This window comes from Oncorhynchus nerka, linkage group LG11 (assembly GCF_034236695.1).
Source record: "Oncorhynchus nerka isolate Pitt River linkage group LG11, Oner_Uvic_2.0, whole genome shotgun sequence".
NCBI lineage: Eukaryota > Metazoa > Chordata > Actinopteri > Salmoniformes > Salmonidae > Oncorhynchus > Oncorhynchus nerka.
In genome coordinates this window covers 31,161,571-31,185,834 of record NC_088406.1, presented here as the reverse complement: position 1 = coordinate 31,185,834, position 24,264 = coordinate 31,161,571, and the positions used below count along the sequence as shown (strand labels likewise).

The 24,264-nt window shown below is 44.0% G+C and overlaps 1 protein-coding gene across 2 annotated transcripts in view; it reads right to left on the bottom strand.

The window, feature by feature from the left end:
• LOC115136669 (protein Aster-B-like) overlaps positions 1–24,264 on the bottom strand; it is a 93,458-nt gene that overhangs the window by 26,631 nt on the left and 42,563 nt on the right. The gene's annotated exons all lie outside the window — the stretch shown is intronic.

Genomic DNA, 24,264 nt, shown 5'->3' with positions numbered 1-24,264 from the left:
TCTCTACCGCACCTGCTGTCTCGACCTCTGAATGCTCAGCTATGAAAAGCCAACTGACATTTACTCCTGAAGTACTGACCTGTTGCCTCTCTACAACCACTGTGATTATTATTTGACCCAGCTGATCAGCTATGAACGTTTGAACATCTTGAAGAACAATCTGGCCTAAATGGCCATGTACTGTTATAATCTCCACCCGGCACAGCCAAGAGAGCCTGGTTCCTCTCTAGGTTACTTCCTAGGTTCTGGCCTTTCTAGGGAGTTTTTCCTAGCCACGGTGCTTCTACATCTGTATTGCTTGCTGTTCGGGGTTTTAGGCTGGGTTTCTGTACAGCACTTTGAGATATCAGCTGATGTAAGAAGGGCTATATAAATTCATTTGATTAATTGATTGATCATGAAACCACATATTCTGCACTGTTTGTGAATGTAGGGCCGGAGCAAAACCCATGACAAAAAAAGAACAGACATTACATTAATAACACTGAGGAACTAATTGTAGAACTCTTCAGTTAATTTAAATACCTTATTGAAATGTAAGCTACGTAAATTATGCAAATGTGTTACCGTCCCACAGGCAATGCTAGGCCTACTAGAGTAACATGCAAAGACTGAGGCCCATGCTTCCATTCATCCCCAGAGTGAGTAATCACGTTTACATCACGGCAAATAGTCTTGAACGCCACCCACTAACACAGTTAATAACAACAGCAGCTAGCCCACAAAACCCAGAGACCAATAACAACAACAGCAGCAGCTAGCAGCAGAGAAAATTGCATGGTCAAAAACAGATCACATACTCTACGTCAGTCATGAAGATTAGTGAAAACCATGCGTTAGATGATGGATATCATATCCTACTGCTGCTTATTGAGATTTATAAACAACAAACTGCATCTTTAAAGAGCCAGGAGAAACCTTCCCCCGGAGTGTACGTGGAAATACACACTAAAAAACGATCATGTGAAAATATGAGGAGAGGACTGGAGAGGAGGAGAGGAAGATTAGAGGAGTGGAGCGAGGGCTGCTTCCCTTCCTGAACCACAGGTTAACCTGTTTATTATGTTCCGCCTCTGAGACCTGCCTGCACAGGCAACATCCCAAATGGCACCCTATTCCCTTTATGATGCACTGCTTTTGGTCAACGGTAGTGCACTCCATAAGGAACTGGGTGCCATTTCAGATGCATCCACAGAATCCCAGGGAGGCTCTTTCTGCAGCCAGGATGGGCACTACTCACAATGAAGACGGAGGTATCAAAAGGCCTAGCTGTCAGTGATCTGTGTGGCTGGGCGCCGGACAGCCCCGGTTACTCGACGTGGCGTTATGCAAACCCATTAAGTCATGGCCAGCCAATGGCGTATGTACCTCAAAGAAAAGAAGTGAAGCAATTATACCATTCTACTGTTTCAAAGAAGCCCTGCATGCAGCGTAGACTAAATCATAGTGAATAGTACTGGTGGCCGCTGTCTGCCTGTCTGCATGGATACATACCAGGTGCACTGTGCTCTGCAGTATCCAGAGCTGATCTCTCATCTAACTAATGGGATGGATGGATGGATCATCAGCTCTGATAGAGTACATTGTGGTTACAAACAAATTATGTGGTGTTATGTGATAAGCAAAAGTGTGTTTGTGTAGAGTACATACTGTATGTACTGCAGGTTTTTGGAGAACTGACTGTATGCACACGTACCTATTGCATAATACTTCAACATACAATCATAGAAAATGATGATTCAGCATATGTTTGAGCATTTGTGAGTACAGGCCTATGTATCTGTATACAATGTGTATGTACTGGTATATGTCAATGTACGCATGTAAAACTGCACAAGATGTATATGAAATGTCTCACAAGCTGCCCTCATAATATGTAGTGTTGTGGTATCAGTGAATAATGCAGTGAGCTGGTACAAAGCAGAGGACACTGCTATTTCTCCTGCATGTTAATCAGTGTCTGAACCCAGAGTCTGTCTGAGATACACACACATTATGCAGGCACACACACCACACCACACACACACACACACACACACACACACACACACACACACACACACACACACACACACACACACACACACACACTGTAGCAGCACACACATAAACAGCAGTATGCACCTACACACTCGCAGGATGCAGATGTACCTGGGCGGACATTGACGCAGACACTGACACACATGCACACACGTACACACAGAACAGTTCTCATATGCCAGTGGGCTGTGTGAGCTGCATCATTTTTCATGTCACATCCTGGGTCAGTTACTAATAGTCTCACTCACTTGGGTTTCATCAGATCCACAGAACCAGACAGAGTTAAGATCTGAGCTGAGCACACAGGACACACCGTACTAGAACTACCCAGTCAGATATCTGCCAGTCATCATCATCACCTTTGCCTATGGGTTTATAACCCCATTATGGCCAGTCCACTCCATAAGTGGAATGGCTTTGACTGACCACAGGGTCATAATGATCACAGGCCCTGACACCTGCTGCCAGCTCTGTTATCTGTCATCTGATTGGATAGAAGCCTATGTACCCGTCTTTGAAAATATTCATTATGAACCTAAGCCGACTAATATTGCAGACCAAGAGAGCCTAAACGCATTGAAGGTGTTTTAGATGATTATTATTATTTTAGAACAGTGCAGCCAGTTATCATGAGCGTTCAGAGTTGGATCACACGTCAATCAACATGATAAAAGGCAGCCAATAACAGCCCATAAATCCTCAGCATATAAATGGAGGTTTGATCAGCTCATTCCCAGTAGTGTGTGTCTTTGCTCATTAGACAAGACCAGGTACACATGCTGCTAACATGTACGGTCAGACAAGAGAGTCATAGGCTTAGCCAAATGAAATCAAATGTTATTTGTCACATGCTTTGTCAACAACAGGGGTAGACTAACAGTGAAACGTTGAATTACGAGCCCTTCCCAGCGATGCAGAAAATATAAAGTACACATACTACAATGGGTTACTTTATGAACCAAACGTAACGTGTGTGACAGACCATTACACATTCCTGTCAAGTGAATTGTCTCTCGTTTGTTCAGCACGAGAGGAGAGGACAGTTGCATGGGCGGTAGAAATGGCATCCTACTGTAGAACAATAGAGACAGCTGTTTCTGGATGTTGGCCTATACCTGAAGCTGACCCAGAACAATAACACAAAATATTAAAGTAGCAGCACCATTTGTATACAATGACAAACATTTATGACACACTTTCCAATGCAACATGGTGGGTGAAGGAGTGTCATGGGTTGAAATGAGTGAGCATAGAATCCCTTTATTACCATGGGAACCCGTTGCATGTCATGGTAGGGGAATGCTCCATACACCACCCCCTCCACTCCATGAAATGCCTTGTGTGGACATGTGGTGGATGTGGTTATAGTGACTCGTAAGAGAAAAAGATGTGGTTCTTATGACTAGTGAGCGACAATGCATGGTGAATTGTGGATAAAACCGCTAAAAAGCCTTACCGGCTCCTCGCTCACACAATGAAGCACAACAAAGCACCTTCTATATGAATATTGCTATAGCAACTGGGACTAGAGAGAATGTCTTTAAATATTCATAATATGCTTCTATATATAACCTACTGGGCAGAGACAGGCCTTCTGTCGAGCTTGGCCTTTTAACTTGGAATAAGGGATTTGGAGAGCGAGCGAGAAACAACATGGCTGACTTTGATTGAGGACTGGGTAGAACTGGGTAACCAGGAACTTTTCCCCTGCTACATTAGTATAATACTCAACGTGCCATCTAATGACACCATTTGCATACTGTTTTGAAGCCTGGCCTCAGAACCATACAACACCTTATTTCTGAACACCTCCAAGAAGTATAATATCTACTAATGTTCTAGTTACTTGAGACAGAAACAAAAGTTGGGATATTGGTCGGGGAGAATGGATGAGCGTATACTGCAACCGTCTAGCAATCCAAAGGTTCAAGTCGCGTCAGCGCCAATTTTAAAGTTTGAACTTTTCCTTCCAGCAACCCTAATTCTAAACTTAACCCAATTCAACTAACCTGCTACATAAATTATTCTAACTTTTGTCATTAGTTCTCCTTAACACCAAAATAAATTCTCACCATAATTCTCCTCTGTTGTTATGAAGCAACAACTAACCTGGTCTCAGAGGAAGACGTAATACTATGCATTCTCCGCAATGTATGATAAGTTCATTCAAGCAACTTGCATGCTATTGTACAAACGGGTAAGACATATGATACCATTCGTAATCTCATTCCTAAGGTATTGTACAACCGCTATTCCATTCATAATGTAACCTAATGTAAAGTAATACATCATACTAAATATAGGGAACATTTACGTACCAAATCCTACGAATTGCCCTGAGACTAGATTGTGTGTGGAGATACAGTACGTCCCTAAGGCAGGGAAGCAGCTGGGCTCATCTGCATTACAGCACCAGAAACAATCACAGTCCTGATTGTATTGTATGTAAGATAAGGTTGATAAGAACATGGACTGCACATACTGCAGCAGAATGACAAAACTATGCACTTGGACTGCACATGGAACACAAATAGACCAAATATGGACCACACAAGCAAATTATGGTCAAAGAAAGAACACTGAGCAATAAGATGCAGGCTGAAAAGCATTATAATGAGCTTGGTAATCTACACATGCCCAGTGAGAAAAGCAAATCAGTCTGCTGGTGACACTTTGTTGCTGTCTTTTTGTAATGTGCTCTAAATCACTGGGCTCAGGCTATCCAAACGGGGAGGGCAACGCTTCGCTTCACAATGCCCAGAGTTCCGGGCTGTTCCGAGGGGCCTTGTTCTCACTGACGCTTTTGCTGACCCTGGAAAATACCCATCTGGCAATGGACCTTGTGCTTCACTGTGCTCCAAAGGGCAGGGGTGGACCGAGCTCAACGGCACACACACACACACACACACACACACACACACACACACACACACACATAGTGCAAATGGCCTCTCAAATGTCATACAAATAATTCACAGAGGTAAAATCCATATACTCCTACACACTCAAATCATGCATGAACATAGCTTCAAACAGCACAAACATTACATAAACACACCCACAAACATCACATAAACACACCCACAAACATCACATAAACACACCCACAAACATCACATAAGCACACCACAAACATCACATAAACACACCCACAAACATCACATAAACACACAACAAACATCACATAACACACCACAAACATCATATAAACACACCACAAACATCACATAAAACACACAAACATCACATAAACACACAACATACATCATATAAACACACCACAAACATCACATAAACACACCACAAACATCACATAAACACACCACAAACATCACATAAGCACACTCCCAATAAACACATCCCCAACTCCCCAACTACCCCCTGGGGCCACAGAACTACAAGGCCGCCATATCAAAGCCGTTTGACTGTCCCAACATCTCACCAGTCAATCATAGGCACAACAGCATCCTTTACATTGTTCACAAACATCCAGCCTCCGTTGGTTGCTGTGACGCACTCAAAAACCTCCATATCCTCATATAGAGAAAGGAGCAGCAAGGAGCTGTTCATCCAGCGACTCATCTGAGCTCTCCTTCTACTCCTCTCTCCCGGGAGAGAACAGAAAAAGAATAGAGAGAAGAAAAGAGAGAGAGCCCTGGGAGATTTCCTTTAGCAGGCTTAGGGCTCTGATCTCCTCCAGCCAGCGTGATCTCTTAATAACGAGCTAAATTACGTCCCTGTGACAACACTTGCCAAACGGGACAAGAGGATCGCTGGGCTGTTGACTGACACTCCCCTTTCACCCCCATCCCCATCTTCAACACTGGAATGCAGCAGAAGTGTGTCTGTCTTTCTGCATGCACACAGGCAGGCTGCTCTCTCCCTCCCTACTAACCTGGTAGCCATGTAGACCCAGCTCCGATGCAGTCAGCCCCTTTTCAAGCCAAGGCTTCATTCAACCAGCGGGAGCCGCAGATGGGGGAAAAGAGGAGGGACAGGAGGATGAGGGGAAGGGGGGAGGATGGGTTCCGGAGCATGCCAGGAGGATGAGAGGAAGCAGAGACAAGAGAGAGCGCAGAGCGTTCCCTTTGGAGAGTGTACTGAGGCTAGTGCACAGCCTATTTCTATCTCTCTGTTTCTATCTATCTGAGTCTGCTCCTTCCCTCCCTCACTCCCAGACTCCCCTCTCTCCTATTCCCCTTGCGTTTCTCAGCTCTTCCGTTCACCTGACTGGTGCGTCCGCTATGTCTGCATCCAAGCAAGGGTGTTCTCGATTCTCGCAATCGCTAGTTTGATCCAATATTCACAGGCACACACAGAGTAAAAGTGAGGGAGAGACGGTGGCAGAGAGAGTCTGAGGGAGGGAGAGAGGGACAGAGAGTCTGAAGGAGGGAAAGGGAGAGAGGGACAGAGAGTCTGAGGGAGGGAGAGAGGGACAGAGAGTCTGAGGGAGGGAAAGGGAGAGAGGGACAGAGAGTCTGAGGGAGGGACAGGGAGAGAGGGACAGAGAGTCCGAGGGAGAGGGAGTCTGAGGGATTGAAAGGCTTTGCATTCTGACACTGCTTGGTGCTCTGAGCCTGCTGGCCACTCAATTATTCATGCTGTTCATGAAGGGAGGGGCTGACATCACTGGTGTCATGACGTTGCCCTCTTTGGGTATAGCAAGACCCATCCCCCTCTCCCTGCCTCCCCCTTGCCTCCTTCAACTAGGCTGCTGTGGTCAGAGAGAGGTCATAAGTTCCTGAGGAGAAGACCCTGCCACATGTCCACACAGTATAAGAGGCAGAGTAAATTTTCATAGAGCACAAAGGAATTTCTTCCACCTCACAGAACTTGAGTTACGAACAAATTTCATGTTCCGCAGAAAGTATAAAAGATCGGTGAAGAATCCAGCTACGAACTGGTCTGTTTGTTACAACTTGGGGAAGCTCATGAGAGACGGTGTGGCCACATTACCATACCGCTGTTTATATAATAGCCACAGATATGAATTGTGTAATATGATTTTGGACTGTTTAATGAAGGAAAATACAATTCCCTTTTGATTTGAACTAAATCAGAGGACCGCCCCTGAGCCCAGTTAGGGTCAGGCATCCTGGGACAGCCCCTTTTCTGCAATTCCGAATAAAACCAACTTTGAGAAATTATCACCAGACCATGTTTCTCTCTATTAGGAGAGGACAAAGGTTGTAGACCATTGCTGAATCTTTTAACCATACCACGTGGTTAAACTCTTAGACTATCGATACCGACAGAATAAGAACAAGTCTTTGATATTAATTACTAGACTGCAGCTAGGAATTCGGTATCATTGAATGCGGAGAACGACAACCGCCGAAACATCCATTCTATAACAAATGAATGAATGTCACTCTGAACTATCCGCTCTAACCAAGACACAGAGAGAGAGAGAGAGAGAGAGAGAGAGAGAGAGAGAGGACGAAACTCTCCAACAGAAACAAACTTTTCACCAGCGATCAAGACAACACACTGAGCGTAAATACACTGCTCAAAAAAATAAAGGGAACACTTAATTAAACAACACAATGTAACTCCAAGTCAATCACACTTCTGTGAAATCAAACTGTCCACTTAGGAAGCAACACTAATTGACAATACATTTCACATGCTGTTGTGTAAATGGAATAGACAACAGGTGGAAATTATAGGCAATTAGCAAGACACCCCCAATAAAGGAGTGGTTCTGCAAGTGGTGACCACAGACCACTTCTCAGTTCCTATGCTTCCTGGCTGATGTTTTGGTCACTTTTGAATGCTGGCTGTGCTTTCACTCTAGTGGTAGCATGAGACAGAGTCTACATCCCACACAAGTGGCTCAGGTAGTGAGCTCATCCAGGATGGCACATCAATGCGAGCTGTGGCAAGAAGGTTTGCTGTGTCTGTCAGCGTAGTGTCAAGAGCATGGAGGCGCTACCAGGAGACAGGCCAGTACATCAGGAGACGTGGAGGAGGCCGTAGGAGGGCAACAGCCCAGCAGCAGGACCGCTACCTCCGCCTTTGTGCAAGGAGGAGCACTGCCAGAGCCCTGTAAAATGACCTCCAGCAGGCCACAAATGTGCATGTGTCTGCTCAAACGGTCAGAAACAGACTCCATGAGGGTGGTATGAGGGCCCGATCTCCACAGGTGGGGGTTGTGCATACAGCCCAACACCGTGCAGGACGTTTGGCATTTGCCAGAGAACACCAAGATTGGCAAATTCGCCACTGGCGCCCTGTGCACATGTGACAGATGTGGCAGAGTCTGGAGACGCCGTGGAGAACGTTCTGCTGCCTGCAACATCCTCCAGCATGACCGGTTTGGCGGTGTGTCAGTCATGGTGTGGGATGACATTTCTTTGGGGGGCTGCACAGCCATCCATGTGCTCGCCAGAGGTAGCCTGACTGCCATTAGGTACCGAGATGAGATCCTCAGACCCCTTGTGAGACCATATGCTGGTGCGGTTGGCCCTGGTTTCCTCCTAATGCAAGACAATGCTAGACCTCATGTGGCTGGAGTGTGTCAGCAGTTCCTGCAAGAGGAAGGCATTGATGCTATGGACTGGCCCGCCCGTTCCCCAGACCTGAATCCAATTGAGCACATCTGGGACATCATGTCTCGCACCACAGACTGTCCAGGAGTTGGTGGATGCTTTAGTCCAGGTCTGGAAGGAGATCCCTCAGGAGACCATCCGCCACCTCATCAGGAGCATGCCCAGGTGTTGTAGAGAGGTCATACAGGCACGTGGAGGCCACACACACTACTGAGCCTCATTTTGACTTGTTTTAAGGACATTACATCAAAGTTGGATCAGCCTGTAGTGTGGTTTTCCACTTTAATTTTGAGTGTCTCCAAATCCAGACCTCCATGGGTTGATAAATTTGATTTCCATTGATACTTTTTGTGTGATTTTGTTGTCAGCACATTCAACTATGTAAAGAAAAAAGTATTTAATAAGAATATTTCAGTCATTCAGATCTAGGATGTGTTATTTTAGTGTTCCCTTTATTTTTTTGAGCAGAGTATATATATTACTTGCAATTGTTCCCGAATGAGTGAGCGTTCATGGGTAAAGGATTAGCATTTCAATTGTTATAATTATCACTGTAGTGACTTCTTAGTCGACCCCCACTTCCCCTATTGTCCACCAAGCCACCATGCCGGTTTAGCCCACTAGGGCACATTCTCCTATCATTTCTTGTAACCATATTTACTGTTTGTTTATGCATTTCTGTGTATTACTTAGTTATTAATAAATAAATGATTTAAGACAATTGATGTATGGATGACTCATAGTGAAGACTGGGTTCGTGCAGATAACAAACAATTTACGACATTTGGAATGAGACTAACGTGAGGTAAAGTAAATCATTCATTAATCAGAAGACTATGGATCAGATATGAAAATATCTGAAAGGTTATATTAGGAAATGATAACCTTGTAATCTAAATATTTTTCCTTGGTGCCCCGACTTCCTAGTTAATTACAGTTTCATGATTAATCCGTTGATCGAGTAATACTAATTACAGAGAATCTTTGATAAAAACTATAAGTCTTCAATTTAATGATAGTAAAGACGACACTGGCCTCTCCTGAATTATACAACCAATCCCCAGAAGGCCCATTACACCCCAGAGCACACTGATATAACATTTACAACAAACATATAACACAGTCCATACACCCAAACCTACCTACAAACCAAGGTGTAAGAAAAGTAAGAACTAGGCCATTTCTAATTGTGAAATGTGTTTACCTCAATAGACAATACAAGCTTCTCATTCAATTCTCGTAAGCATCTATTTACAAGGTGCTTAGTAATTTTCAGATTTTAACTTTAATCTCACAATATACAGTGGCCTCAATATTTCAGTTGCCATAGTTGCCTCCATCACCACCAATAGCTGGTGTAATAAAAAGAGGAAACAATTGAATACTTGAGATATTATCCTGGCGTATGGACCATAAATGTAATGGTCCAATGCCGCCTACCGACCTGAAGCCATATGTCAAACTGCACTTCAAAGACAGTTCCATTTACACTTAACCGTTAATCATTCTGTTGCAGTGAAAAAAATGCTTGATATAGTTATTTTCACTTTGAAGTTATTTGCATTTGAAGTTACTTCTTTAAATACTGTCATCCTCGCTAAGAAAATGTTGTTTTAAATTGGCAAAAAGGTAATTTCACTTCAGTAGACTACATAGGCCTACCTAGCTTCACATAGGCTGTGTTTACAAAGGCAACCCAATTTTTCCACTAATTGGTATTTTGACCAATCACATTAGATATTTTCACAGCAGATCTTTTTCAGAGGTGATTTGATTAGTGGGAAAAAAGATCAGAATTGAGGTGCCTGTGTAAACATGGCCATAATGAACTTGAGTGGCTCTCAAGAAAGAGAACATGTAAAAATACCACAGGCGAAGTTGTGATTTATATATTTTTTCTCCAAAGCCTATTAAGGAGGTGTATGCTGCCTGGATACAACATCCCACTAAGTCCATCAGGTCGAGCGGAAAACTTCCCCCACAGGTTCACACAAAAATAACTTATCCAAGGTGGTGGAACTCTATGTCCAAAGTTGGGTCACTCACATAGCCTAAATGCTGATGTAAAGTGGATTAAACACCTAACCTTCTCATGCTCTTAAATTTGAAAGCTGCATACACAAGAATCTCTTGAAGATATCAAAAAGACCCATTTGTCAACTTTGTACTAACATAGTACAGCATCAGATATACTACAATGATACGCATCATATTTATACATGTCACACATCTGATTTAGATTCAGTTTCATGTAAAGAAAACACCCCAATAAAAGCCTGAGGTCTGGTGCTGGAAAGAACTGACTCTTGTGGGTGCTCTGGCTAGTGCTGTGGGACAAAGGGCCCAGGCTCTTACCCTGCCCATGGCCCAGTCTCACCCTGCCTGCATAAGCCTGCCTAGGCTCACATCAAAACTGACCTACTTTTTTTGCTCTCATTGTTGTGCACCCAGGGGAGACCCAGATGGCACAACTGACCAACGTTGAGAGAACCACTAAGACGTGGGAAGTGTATGGGGTCCATAGATGGCTAAATAGATAGATGGCTAAATGGCCTGTTCTGCCCCAGGTCTGGTTTACTACTAGTCCCACACGGGTTAGTATTGCGTTCTTTTAAGACGCTGTGCCAACAACCGCCCAATGTTGAAAGCCTCTGTTCTGTTCTGACTTTCTGGGCCAAAGGGCTGTTTACACCATCGCCATGGCAACCCCGATGCAGCATTGCATTACTGTGTTTGGCCATGTGGTTTCCAGGGCGACAAGCCATTTGGGTGACAAGCCTCACAATCAGATATTTAGCCTGTCAATGGGTGTTGGGTACATTAGGATAGCACTCACACACTGGGTTATCTACTGGCATGATGTTTTAAAGTGCACTTTCCTGGGGGATTGCAAGCTGTGTTGCACAGGCTCCAAAGTGACAGCAGCATCCTCTGAGCATGGATCGATGTGCTTTCCTCTGGGGTTAGAACTGTGAAACTACCACTGTACACAGTGAAACTACCACTGTACATCCGTCCCTGCTGCCCTGCTTTGAGAGCCACTTGGGGACAGACAGACAGCGTGCTTGGGGCTGTGGGGGCCGGGGTCACTGAGGGGTGACAAGAGGGAGAGGAAACAGGCTGCCAACAGGACAAATCCCTCCACAGGACACACGGCATGGCACCAACAGCCGACGGGACAGGGACAGTGCCATCTGGCGAGGATGTGGCAGAAGCAGGTCTCTGGGCATGGGAGTGGTGAGAAGGTTTGATTGTGACAGGCAGGACTGGGGGGGGGGGGGTATTTCTTTATTTGGGTCCCAATTTACTGGTGTACCCCTAGAAGTCTGATCACTATAGGGAACCACTGTGATCAAGTCAATACTTCATGTACCTGTACACTCAGCTACTGTATTACAGAATGACTAGTCTGAGGTGAGTGATTTTATCTAGAAAGAATCATACTAATACATCGAAATAACCTGATATGGAAAAACACAATTAACTATTAGAAATTATGCTGTAAATCTTTGAAAATTATAATGAAAACATTGAAAAGAGAAACACAATGCCTCAATATAAGGGTAATTCAATTCACATTTCGTGCTTTACAAATACACGCAGAGTGGGGTTGGAAACAGCGAAATGTACATTCTGCCTTTATCAGCTGACCTATGACAAATCAAAACCTGACATATGCCTTTTATCTGGAGGGAGAATGGTTACATTCAAAACTGCTCCATAATCACCAGGAGCTCAAAAAAACACAAAAGGTGTCTCTCTGTCACGCCCTGACCTTAGAGATCCTTTTTATGTCTCTATTTTGATTTGGTCAGGGCGTGAGTTGGGGTGGGTATTCTATGTTCTATTACTTGTATTTCTATGTTTTGGCCGTTGTAGGGTTCTCAATCAGGGACAGCTGTCTATCGTTGTCTCTGATTGTGAACCATACTTAGGTAGCCCTTTACCCACCTGTCTTTGTGGGAGGTTGACTTTGTTTATGGCACATAGCCTTTAGCTTCACGTTTTGTTGTGTTTATTGTTTTGTTCAGCATCTTTTCTAAATAAAAGAATATGTACGCTCACCACGCTGCACCTTGGTCCAGTTCTTCCAACGGCCGTGACAGAACTTCCCACCACCAAAGGACCAAGCAGCGTGGTCAGGAGGAGAGGACACGACGGAAACCTGAGAGGCAGCTCCAAAATATATATATTTTTTGGGGGGAGGTAGATGACGTGGGCGTCGGTGCTGAGGGGTGAGTCCGAGACCGAAGAGGAATTCTTGGACCGTTTGAGCGAGGAGTGGTTGGCAGTGGAGAGGGACGAAAGAGTTTGGAGGGGTTGGAGTGTGGAGCAAGACAGTCGCTTTGAGGAGCATGTGACCCTTCAGGCAACATGCTTTGCGGTTACATGTACTGTGTCGCCGGTACGCATCCACAGCCCAGTGCGTCCTGTGCCAGCGTCCCGCAGTTGCCGGGCTAGGGTAAGCATCCAGCCAGGATGGGTTGTGTGAGCTCTGCGCTCCAGACCTCCGGTGTGTCTCCACGGCCCAGTATATCCTGTGCCAGCTCCACGCACCCGGTCTCCTGTACGTCTGCCCAGCCCGGTAAGCCCTGTGCCAGCTCTACGCACTAAGCCTCCTGTATGTCTCCCCAGCCTGGTGAGTCCTGTGCCTGCTCCCAGAGCCAGGCCTCCTGTGTGTCTCTCCACTCCAGTGATGATCCATGGCAAGAAGCCTCCAGTGATGATCCGTGGCAAGAAGACTCCAGTGAGCATCCATGGCACAAAGCCTCCAGTGATGATCCATGGCAAGAAGCCTCTAATGATGATCCATGGCACGAAGCCTCCAGTGAGTAGTCATGACACGAAGCCTCCAGAGACAGTCTCCAGTCCGGAGCCTCCAGCGGCGGCCTCCAGCCCGGAGCCTCCAGCGGCGGCCTCCAGCCCGGAGCCTCCAGCGGCGGCCTCCAGCCCGGAGCCCCCAGCGGCGGCCTCCAGCCCGGAGCCCCCAGCGGCGTTCTCCAGCCCGGAGCCCCCAGCGGCGTTCTCCAGCCCGGAGCCCCCAGCGGCGGTCTCCAGTCCGGGGCCCCCAGCGACGGTCTCCAGTCCGGGGCCCCCAGCGAGGGTGCCCAGTCCGGGGCTCGCAGTGAGGGTGCCCAGTCCGGGGTCGACGACGAGGGTCCCCGCATCAGAGGTGCCACCAAAGTGGTGAGCCAGTGGTGGAGCGGGGTCTGCGTCCCACACCTGAGCCGCCATCGCGGATCGATGCCCACCCAGACCCTCCCCTAAAGGTTTAGGTTTTGCGGTCGGAGTCTGTGTGTGTGTGTGTGTGGGGGGGGGGTGTACTGTCACGGTCTGACCTTAGAGATCCTTTTTATGTCTCTATTTTGGTTTGGTCAGGGCGTGAGTTAGGGTGGGTATTCTATGTTCTATTATTTGTATTTCTATGTTTTGGCCAGGTAGGGTTCTCAATCAGGGACAGCTGTCTATCGTTGTCTCTGAGAACCATACTTAGGTAGCCCTTTTCCCACCTGTCTTTGTGGGAGGTTGACTTTGTTTATGGCACATAGCCTTTGGCTTCACAGTTTGTTTTGTAGTGTCTTTTCTAAAATAAAAGAATATGTACGTTCACCACGCTGCACCTTGGTCCAGTTCTTCCAACGGCCGTGACGCTCTCAAAAAACATAAAAGGTGTCTTTCACTCTTAGTCTCTCTGTCTTGTAAAAGGCAGATAGGCGGACATAGTAAACAGAGCGGAAAAACTCTGATCACGTACGGTGATATTAGAAAGTGTTATTTTTTTACTATGCGTTTAAAAAGCTTAATGGAAAACGGACAGACGATGTGTACGCCTGGCTGTTCCTAAATAACACGGCTCACTGTACGTTAATGACGAGGTGCAAGGCCCTGTGTGAATACAGGAGGAGTGTTAACACTAAGACTAAATGCTCTCAGCTTCTATTTGCACTCAACTGCCCGGGCCTGACTCCATACTATATACATTACAACAGGCTTGTTCAATAACCATTCAGCCTATATAAAGAAAAGCCGATGCCTTTGGCACAGTGTCCCCTGCTTTCTGATATCTGTTTTCCTCCCACAGGAATATTGGAATGCTTGGATACAACGTTGTGAGAATATGATGCAGAAAATGGTTGTCAAACCACGCAGAGATGGCACATAGTTTTCACAGGATGTGTCTTAGCCAGAATCTACCCTCTTGAATGACAGTCGATCCAATAAAAACCCAAAGCTGAGATAGTCATCACCATCCCTTCTTAGACATAAATCAACAGAAGGGCTGTACTATCCCATTGCCAATGCCAGCATTCAAACACACAAAGTACTTATACTGCGTTGAAGCAAAATATGGCCAGATAGTGATATGATTGTTGTTTTGATCATGATAGGATGAAAGGTGCATCTCTGAGCACTTAAGAACTTGTTTCATTTGACAATAATTGGATAAAAGGAAGCTAAGAAACTAAAACATATCAACCTGTGTCAGATTATATTGCATTATGTTCCTAGTCTATGGTGCTTGTCTATGTCACATACATTAACAGCATCGTGTTATTACATTATCCTTGTTATGTTATGTATCAATCTTGTCCCATAAAAAAAATATCAAATAATCCACTAAAATAAATACTGAAATACGATTACTAAGTATTACATCAGGGTGCTGGATATAGATGGTGGGTGTGGCAGGGGATGTTGCAGTGGGAGCGGTTGATCATCGGTGTGACTGACTTTTAGAGAACATTTTAGAGGCCCCCCCCCCATCTTGGAGGTGTCGAAAAATGTAAGGTCATTTTTGCCGATTTCCTGCAATTATACACATTTCTCCATGGAGCATGAAGACATTTTTGCAGTTTTAGAGCTAATTTCCTGCAAATTTAACACATTTCGTCAAGGATCTGAGAGCTAATTTCCTACATATTCTATGCATTGAGCCATGGCTCATGCTGTGTCATTTTGCTCAAACCAAACAACAAAATCAATACTGCTAAATTCATTGTTTTTGGAATGTTCAATTCTCCCTGACTGTGTAGCTTTTATTTTGGTATCTTTTCTACATACTTTGTATCTGGTTTTAGTCATTTAAGTTTACACTGAAAATGTTATTCCATCTCGAAAATGTATAATAATAAAAAAATATACATATACAGAACCAGTCAAAAGTTCAGACACACCTACTCATTCAAAGGTTTTAAAAATGTTTCATATTGTTGAAAACATCAACACTATGAAATAACACATACGGAATCATGTAGCAACCACAAAAAGTGTTAAATAAATCAAAATATATTTGAGATTCCTCAAAGTAGCCACCCTTTGCCTTGATGACAGCTTTGTACACTCTTGGCATTCTCTCAACCAGCTTCATGATGTGTTTGAGCCAATCAGTTGTGTTGTGACAAGGTGGTATACAGAAGATAGCCCCATTCGGTAAAAGACCAAGTCCATATTATGGCAAGAACAGCTCAAATGAGCAAAGAGAAATGACAGTCCATCATTACTTTAAGACATGAAGGTCAGTCAATGTGGAACATTTCAAGAACTTTGAAAGTTTCTTCAAGTGCAGTCGCAAAAACCATCAAGCACTACGGTGAAACTGCCTCTCATGAGGACCGCCACAGGAATGGAAGACCCAGCATTACCTCTGCTGCAGAGGATATGTTCATTAGAGTTACCAGCCTCAGAAATGGGCAATTAACTGCACTTCAGATTGCACAGATTTCAAGTAACAGACATATCTCAACATCAACAGTTTTGAGGAGACTGCGTGAATCAGGCCTTTTTGGTCGAATTGGTGCAAAGAAACCAGTACTAGAGGACACCAATAATAATAAGAGACTTACTTGGGCCAAGAAACATGAGTAATGGTCATTAGACCAGTGGAAATCTGTCCTTTGGTCTGATGAGTCCAAATCTGAGATTTTTGGTTCCAACCGCCATGTCTTTGTGAGACGCAGAGTAGGTGAACGGATGACCTCCGCATGTGTGGTTCCCACTGTAAAGCATGGAGGAGGAGGTGTGATTGTGCTTTGCTGGTGACACTGTCTGTGATTTATTTAGAATTCAAGGCATACTTAACCAGCATGGCTATCACAGCATTCTGCAGCGATACACCATACCATCTGGTTTGCACTTAGTGGGACTATCATTTGTTTTTCAAACAGGAAAATGACCCAAAACACACATCCAGGCTGTGTAAGGAATATTTGACCAAGAAGGAGAGTGATGGAGTGCTGCATCAGATGACCTGGACTCCACAATCACCCAACCTCAACCCAATTGAAATGATTTGGAATGAGTTTGACCGCAGAGTGAAGGAAAAGCAGCCAACAAGTGCTCAGCATATGTGGGAACTCCTTCAAGACTGTTGGAAAAGCATCTCAGATGACTACGTCATGAATCTGGTTGAGAGAATACAAAGCGGTCATCAAGGCCAAGGTTAGCTACTTTGAAGAATCTAAAATCTAAAATATATTTTGATTTTGTTTTAACACTTTTTTGGTTATTACATGATTCAATGTGTTATTTCATAGTTTTGATGTCTTCACTATTATTCTACAATGTAGAAAATAGTATGAAATAAAGAAAAACCCTTGAGTAGGTGTGTCCAAATGTTTGACTGGTTCTGTACAATTCTTTACATAGTTAGGACTTAGGCGACCTGAAAAAACGCTTTCAATGCCAGAAATATCGCTGGGAAGCTCAGACAGCGCCGTAGGGAAGTTTATAAAGAATGGCGATGTCAACTTGGAGAAAATATGGTGAATACAGAGAGAGAGAGAGAGAGAGAGAGAGCGAGCGAGAGAGAGGCAACAGCAAAGCTCCAGTCCAGGGAGAACAATCTTGCAGGCTTTTTCCAGAGGAAAACAGACATGCTATTCCCCCATGATACTGCAGTGTATACCTCCCCATCCCTTCTCCCTTCGTGTGTGAGAGAGAGAGAGAGAGGGGGGACTTTGTCCTGAAATTCTAGCACACCCAGGCCCCTTTGCAGTTGCTGTTTTCACAGCAAGTGGAAAGAGAGATACAGTGTGTCTGTGTATGCAAGTGTTAGGGGATAGAGGAAATTGTCCAGCGTTTTCCCACGTGTTGGATGCTTCCACCGGAATCATTATTGAATCATACAAATTCATCTTTCCACATTAAAGTTACCATTAAACTGGCCTTACTGATTAATACAGAGAAATTTTGTTTATAAGGGACTTTCTTCATCCCTTACGGCCTTTACTTCTTCATCCCCATCTTGGTGCAGCCCTGGTCAGGGAGCCTCCATTGTTATGTCACTGTGAAAATAACCCTGCAGAACATGTCCCTGTAAGAAGGCAAGGCAGCACTGTATACATTACTGTTGTGTGTGTGAGAGAGAGAGAGGTTATGGTTTCTGTGTATTGGCTTCACTCCCTGTCCTGCTGTTACTGCATCTGTGTAGATTAAACCCACTCCAAATATCATATCAACAGCAGACTTTCCCACACTGGGGCCGGTGCCAAATCATTACCAATCACCCTGCCTCCTCCCTGGGTTTCCCCTCCTCTTCCACCCAGAAGTAAGTAACACTATGCCAACTCTCACTCGCTCGCTCACTCACCTCTCCTCTCATTCATGTGCTCCTCTCGGCTGGGATCTCTCCCTCGCTAGTGATGCCTTCCGTCTGAGTGTGTTTGTTTGTGTGTTGTAAGTTAGCCCACATTATGGATATGCAGTACGGTCTCTCTCTCACTCTCTCAGGGGGTTTATTGGCATGGGAAACATATGTTTACGTTGCCAAAGCAAGTGAAATTGATAAACAAAAGCAAAATAAACAATAAGAAATTAATAGTAAACATTACACTCACAAAAGTTCCAAAAGAATAAAGACATTTCAAATGTCATATTGTGACTATACACAGTGTTGTGATGATTTGCAAATAGGTAAAGTACAAAAGGGAAAATAAATGTCTCTCTAATATGGCCAAACATTTGGTAGGACGTTAGGAAGAGCTCTCTCTCTCTTTCTTTCTCTGCCTCGCATTCTCTTTCTTTCAGACCCCACTGCAGATGACAGCTGAACTTGCCGGGTCCCTACTGAGCATGCTCCGCCCTGCTACCTCCCTTCTGTCCTCTTCCATCCTCCCACCTCTTCCCTAGATGGCTCACTCAGTCGCTCTCCTGCATGAACCAGGCTGCATGGTCCTGGAGCTTTAGAGGGGTAGAGGGAATTGCTGGGGGTCACGTGCCGCAGGGTAGTGACCTCTTAATAGGGTCGCTGAAGTGTTTACCCCCCAGGGCCATGCTGGATTTGCATGAGAAGGGATTTAGGGGGACCTATTGCAGTTGTTTCACACTTTATCTTGTCAGACCCAGATGTAATCAGTATCAGCAGCTAGACCTCTTAATCTGTTAATACATGCTGTATTGTGCACTGGGGTATTCAGTCAGTTTGTGTTCGTGTTCGTGTGTGTGTGTGTGTGTGTGTGTTATGTATGGGAACATATTTTGTGAGAGTGTTGACATGTTTTGACATGGGTCATGTTGGCAATATCTGGATGTTCTTTTCACAACACATTGAGACATTAACAGTATTATAGACAGGGAGGAGAGGAACCAATATCACTTCCTGAAGCTACAGGGCATTAGTGTCACAAAGCCCATTCTCCATGCCCCCTTAATGACAATAACACTCTCCAAACACAATTGGCAACTAAACCACAGGCACTGGGTCAGAGTGCATCACATTCCCCATTGTAATCGCCTTAAAGAGGGCATGCATCACACCTCATTAAGACAGCTAATGCAGCTATCACTAATGGTAACCACTCTCCATGTCTGTTACCAGCCACAACCCAGACCTTTACTGACGTTCTAGTTTATTACACTAGACAGCAGAATACATATGACACAAACTCAATCATGTTTATTCATTATACTAATATGCAAGTGGGATTCATTAGGACATGATGGGTTGTAACGAAACACTTGTCAACACTTAAGATTAGGCCTACTTAGATTGCCAGCTAAATGACGTTGTTTCATTTTAACGTCTCTGATGCACCTCCCTTGTGAGAAAGAGCGAGTTTAAGAAGCAAGCAATGGTTTTGAGAAAGGAAGAAAGGAGGGAGGGGGTGAGACAGGGTGTGAAAGGAGGGTGAGATCATGTTAACGCTCTGGTGACCAGAACAAACCCTGGCAGACCCCGTCACACTATCACAGACATTACTTTAGTCACTGCTACTAACCGGCTACCACCCGATACTCAACCCTGCACCTTAGAGACTGCTGCCCTACGTACACTGTACACTGTGTGCCCTGTAGCTTCGGGAAGTGATATACAGTGGCTTGCGAAAGTATTCACCCCCCTTGGCATTGTTCCTGTTATGTTGCCTTACAACCTGGAATTAAAATACATTTTTGGGGGGTTTGTATCATTTTATTTACACATGCCTACCACTTTGAAGATACAAAATATATTTTATTGTGAAATAAACAAGCCAAAAAAAACTGAAAACTTGATCGTGCATAACTATTCAACCCCCCAAAGTCAATACTTTGTAGAGCCACCTTTTGAAGCAATTACAGCTGCAAGTCTCTTATTATTTCTATATAAAGCTTGGCACATCTAGCCACTGGGATTTTTGCCCATTCTTCAAGGAAAAACTGCACCAACTCCTTCAAGTTGGAAGAGTTCCGCTGGTGTACAGCAATCTTTAAGTCATACCACAGATTCTCAATTGGATTGAGGTCTGGGCTTTGTCTAGGCCATTCCAAGACATTTAAATGTTTTCCCTTAACCGCTCGAGTGTTACTTTAGCAGCATGCTTAGGGACATTGTCCTGCTGGAAGGTGAACCTAAGTCCCAGTCTCAAATCTCTGGAAGACTGAAACAGGTTTCCCTCAAGAATTTCCCCGTATTTAGCGCCATCCATCATTCTTTCAATTCTGACCAGTTTCCCAGTACCTGCCGATGAAAAACATCCCCACAGCATGATGCTGCCACCACCATGCTTCTCGGGGTGATGAGAGGTGATGGGGTTGCGCCAGACATTGCGTTTTCCTTGATGGCCAAAAAGCTACATTTTAGTCTCATCTGACCAGAGTACCTTCTCCCACATGCCTTTTTGTGAACACCAAACATGTTTGCTCATTTTTTTCTTTAAGCAATGGCTTTTTTTCTGGCCACTCTTCCCGTAAAGCCCCGCTCTGTGGAGTGTACGGCTTAAAGTTATCCTATGGACAGATACTCCAATCTCCGGTGCGGAGCTTTGCAGCTCCTTCAAGGTTATCTTTGGTCTCTTTGGCAACTCTGATTATTGCCCTCCTTGCCTGGTACGTGAGTTTTGGTAGGCGGCCCTCTCTTGGCAGGTTTGTTGTGTTGCCATATTCTTTCTATTTTTTAATAATGGATTTAATGGTGCTCCGTGGGATGTTCATAGTTTCTGATATTCTTTTATAACCCAACCCTGATCTGTACTTCTCCACAACTGAAGGTAATTGGTTGCAGCAGATCTTATATAGGGGCTTCATAGCAAAGGGGGTGAATACATATATGCATGCACCACTTTTCAGTTTTTTATTTTTTGGAATTTGTTGAAATAAGTTACATTTTTTATTTCGCTTCACCAATTTGGATTATTTTGTGTATGTCCATCACATGAAATCCAAATATAAATCCATTTAAATTACAGGTTGTATGGCAACAAAATAGGAAAAACGCCAAGGGGGATGAATACTTTTTCAAGGCACTGTAGCTTCCTCTCCCCCCTATCTATAATACTGTTAATGTCTCAATGTGTTGTGAAAAGAACATCCAGATATTGCCAACACGACCCATGGCAAAACATGTCAACACTCTAATAAAATGTTCCCATACATAATCACAACATATAAAATGTTGGTCCCATGTTTCATGAGCTGAAATAAAAAGATCCCAGAATTTTTCCATATGCACAAAAACCTTATTTCTCTCAAATTCTGTGCACAAATTTGTTTCAATCCTGTTAGTGAGCAGCTCTCCTTTGCCAAGATAACCCATCCACCTGACAGGTGTCAATAAGCTGATTAAACAGCATGATCATTACACAGGTGCACCTTGTGCTGGGGACAATGAATGGCCTTTCTAAATTGTGCAGTTTTGTCATACAACACAATGCCACAGATGTCAAAATGTTTGAGGGAACATGCAATTGACATGCTGACTGAAGGAATGTCCACCAGAGCTGTTGCCAGAAAATGGTATGTTAATTTCTCTACCATAAGCCAACATTGTTTTAGAGAATTTGGCAGTATGTCCAACCGGCCTCACAAACGCCGACCACGAGTATTGTGTCGTATGGGCAAGCGGTTTGCTGATGTCAACGTTGTAAACTGAGTGCCCCATGGTGGCGGTGGGGTTATGGTATAGGCAGGCATAAGCTACGGACAATGAACACAATTGCATTTTATCGATTGCAATTTGAATGCACAGCGACACCGTGACGAGATCTTGAGGCCATTCATCCACCGCCATCACCTCATGTTTCAGCATGATAATGCACCACCCCATGTCACAAGGATCTGTACACAATTCCTGGAAGCTGAAAATGTCCCAGTTCTTCCATGGCCTGCATACTCACCAGACATGTCACCCATTGAGCAGCGTGTTCCAGTTCCCACCAATATCCAGCGACTTCGCACAGCCATTGAAGAGGAGTGGGGCAACATTCCACAGGCCACAATCAACAGCCTGATCAACTCTATGCGAAGGAGATGTGTCGTGCTGCAAGAGGAAAATGGTGGTCACACCAGATACGGACTGGTTTTTGATCCACGCCCCTCTACCTTTTTTAAGGTATCTGTGACCAACAGATGCATACCTGTATTCCCAGTCATGTGAAATCCATAGATTAGGGCCTAATTCATTCATTTATCGACTGATTTCTTTACATGACCTGTAACTCAGTCAAATCTTTGAAATTGTCGCATGTTGCGTTGATATTTTTGTTCAGTATACATAGTCATTGAACACTGGTCACTTTAATAATGTTTACATACTTTTTTTTACCCACTTCATTTATATATACTGTACTCTAATCATGGTTCATCCTATATAACTACTGCTGTACACACCTTTTCTATAAACATACTGTCTATACACACCATAATATATATATATATATTACTTTATAAATTTATATTCTCTGACACTGCTCGTTCTAATATTTCTATATTTCTTCATTCCTTTCTTTTTATTTTGGGGATTTGCGTGTATTGTTAGAGCTAGGAACACAAGCATTTCGCTACACCCGTGAGAACATCTGCATGTGTACGCGATCAATAACATTTGATTTGATTTGACAAAGCAAGGACAGAAGACATTGTTTATAGCTTTAGTGCCAGTCCTGACCCTCCTTGTGTGCTATAGCTGATTCAGAAAGATAGAACAGTGAGGGGGTCATAGACTCAGATTAACTCACACAGCAGGATAATACTTTACTCATGCCCAGCTCCTTTATGGACAACCAAAGAGAAAGATTAACCACTACCAAAGAGAGGAATACTCGAGGTCCCAGAAAAACAATACCCAGAGAGCCACTGGGCTACACAGTAACAGAGTGACACAAATGACCACGTCTTTCACTCCACATGATGTTCCCTGGAAACCAGCAGATTTTCAGCAATGACACATCACATTTAGTCTTTCCCAGTCTTTGGATACAAATTGACATGAGTGATTATTGTTTCTATGACTGTGTGTGAAGACAGCTTCCGTGTAGCCAATGATGACGCAAAACCTCTTGTGGATCTAACAATGTAATCAGAGTAATGAATGTAATCAATGGCATTGGCCATCTATGGGCATAGAGGAGGAACAAGATTTAGGTTGCAGTGAACAGCAGCAGTGTTCTGCCACAGTAAGAGATGGGTTAGTGCTATCTGGGAAACTCGGGACATCCCTACCCTAAACCCCAACCCCAACCCTAACCTTACCCTAACCTTAACCCTTACCTTACAGTTTTTTCAATTGCTAACATGCATTGGTCAAAACCAAAGTCACATTGTCAAAACTCTTCACACAGTCAGCGAAACAGAAGGGTATGTGGACCAAACCACATTCTCCGAAATCCATTAGCTCTTTTCTCATTCATACTCCACCAGCTGCAAAACTATATACTTGCAGCACGTTTTCAAATGCTAACACACTGTTTCCAAAACACATTCAAAACAGAATGATGTCAAATGTTGTGCATTTCTGCAGTAACCAGATTGAAACATATAGAAAATCTCAGCAGAATATTTAATCATTCCAAACCCAGCTGACTGCAATTTCATCTGTTTTTATTCTTGTTACCAAACAGACAAAAGAGGACGGCTTCGGGATGATTTAGTTCGAAGCAAATTGCTGCATTTGTGATTCATTCTTGTTACATATACTTCAGTGCAGTCAATAAAGTGAAAATGTGTTATTCTTATTCTATAATGAAATACTGATGAATGTGAAAAATCATTCAAACTTCAAAAGAGAAAAGTTCATTTATGTAATGCTCCTTGTTAGTGTGTTTTAGATCAGTGTGTTATGAGTGACAATGTCTGCTTTCTGAGTGAGAATTGTTGCCAGTGTTATGGTCAAACAAGCTTATTTTGAGACATGAATGAAGTGTTTTGGTGGTTTGAGTGAGTTTGGGAGGTGAGGTAACTGTTTGGCCAAGATGCATGTTGG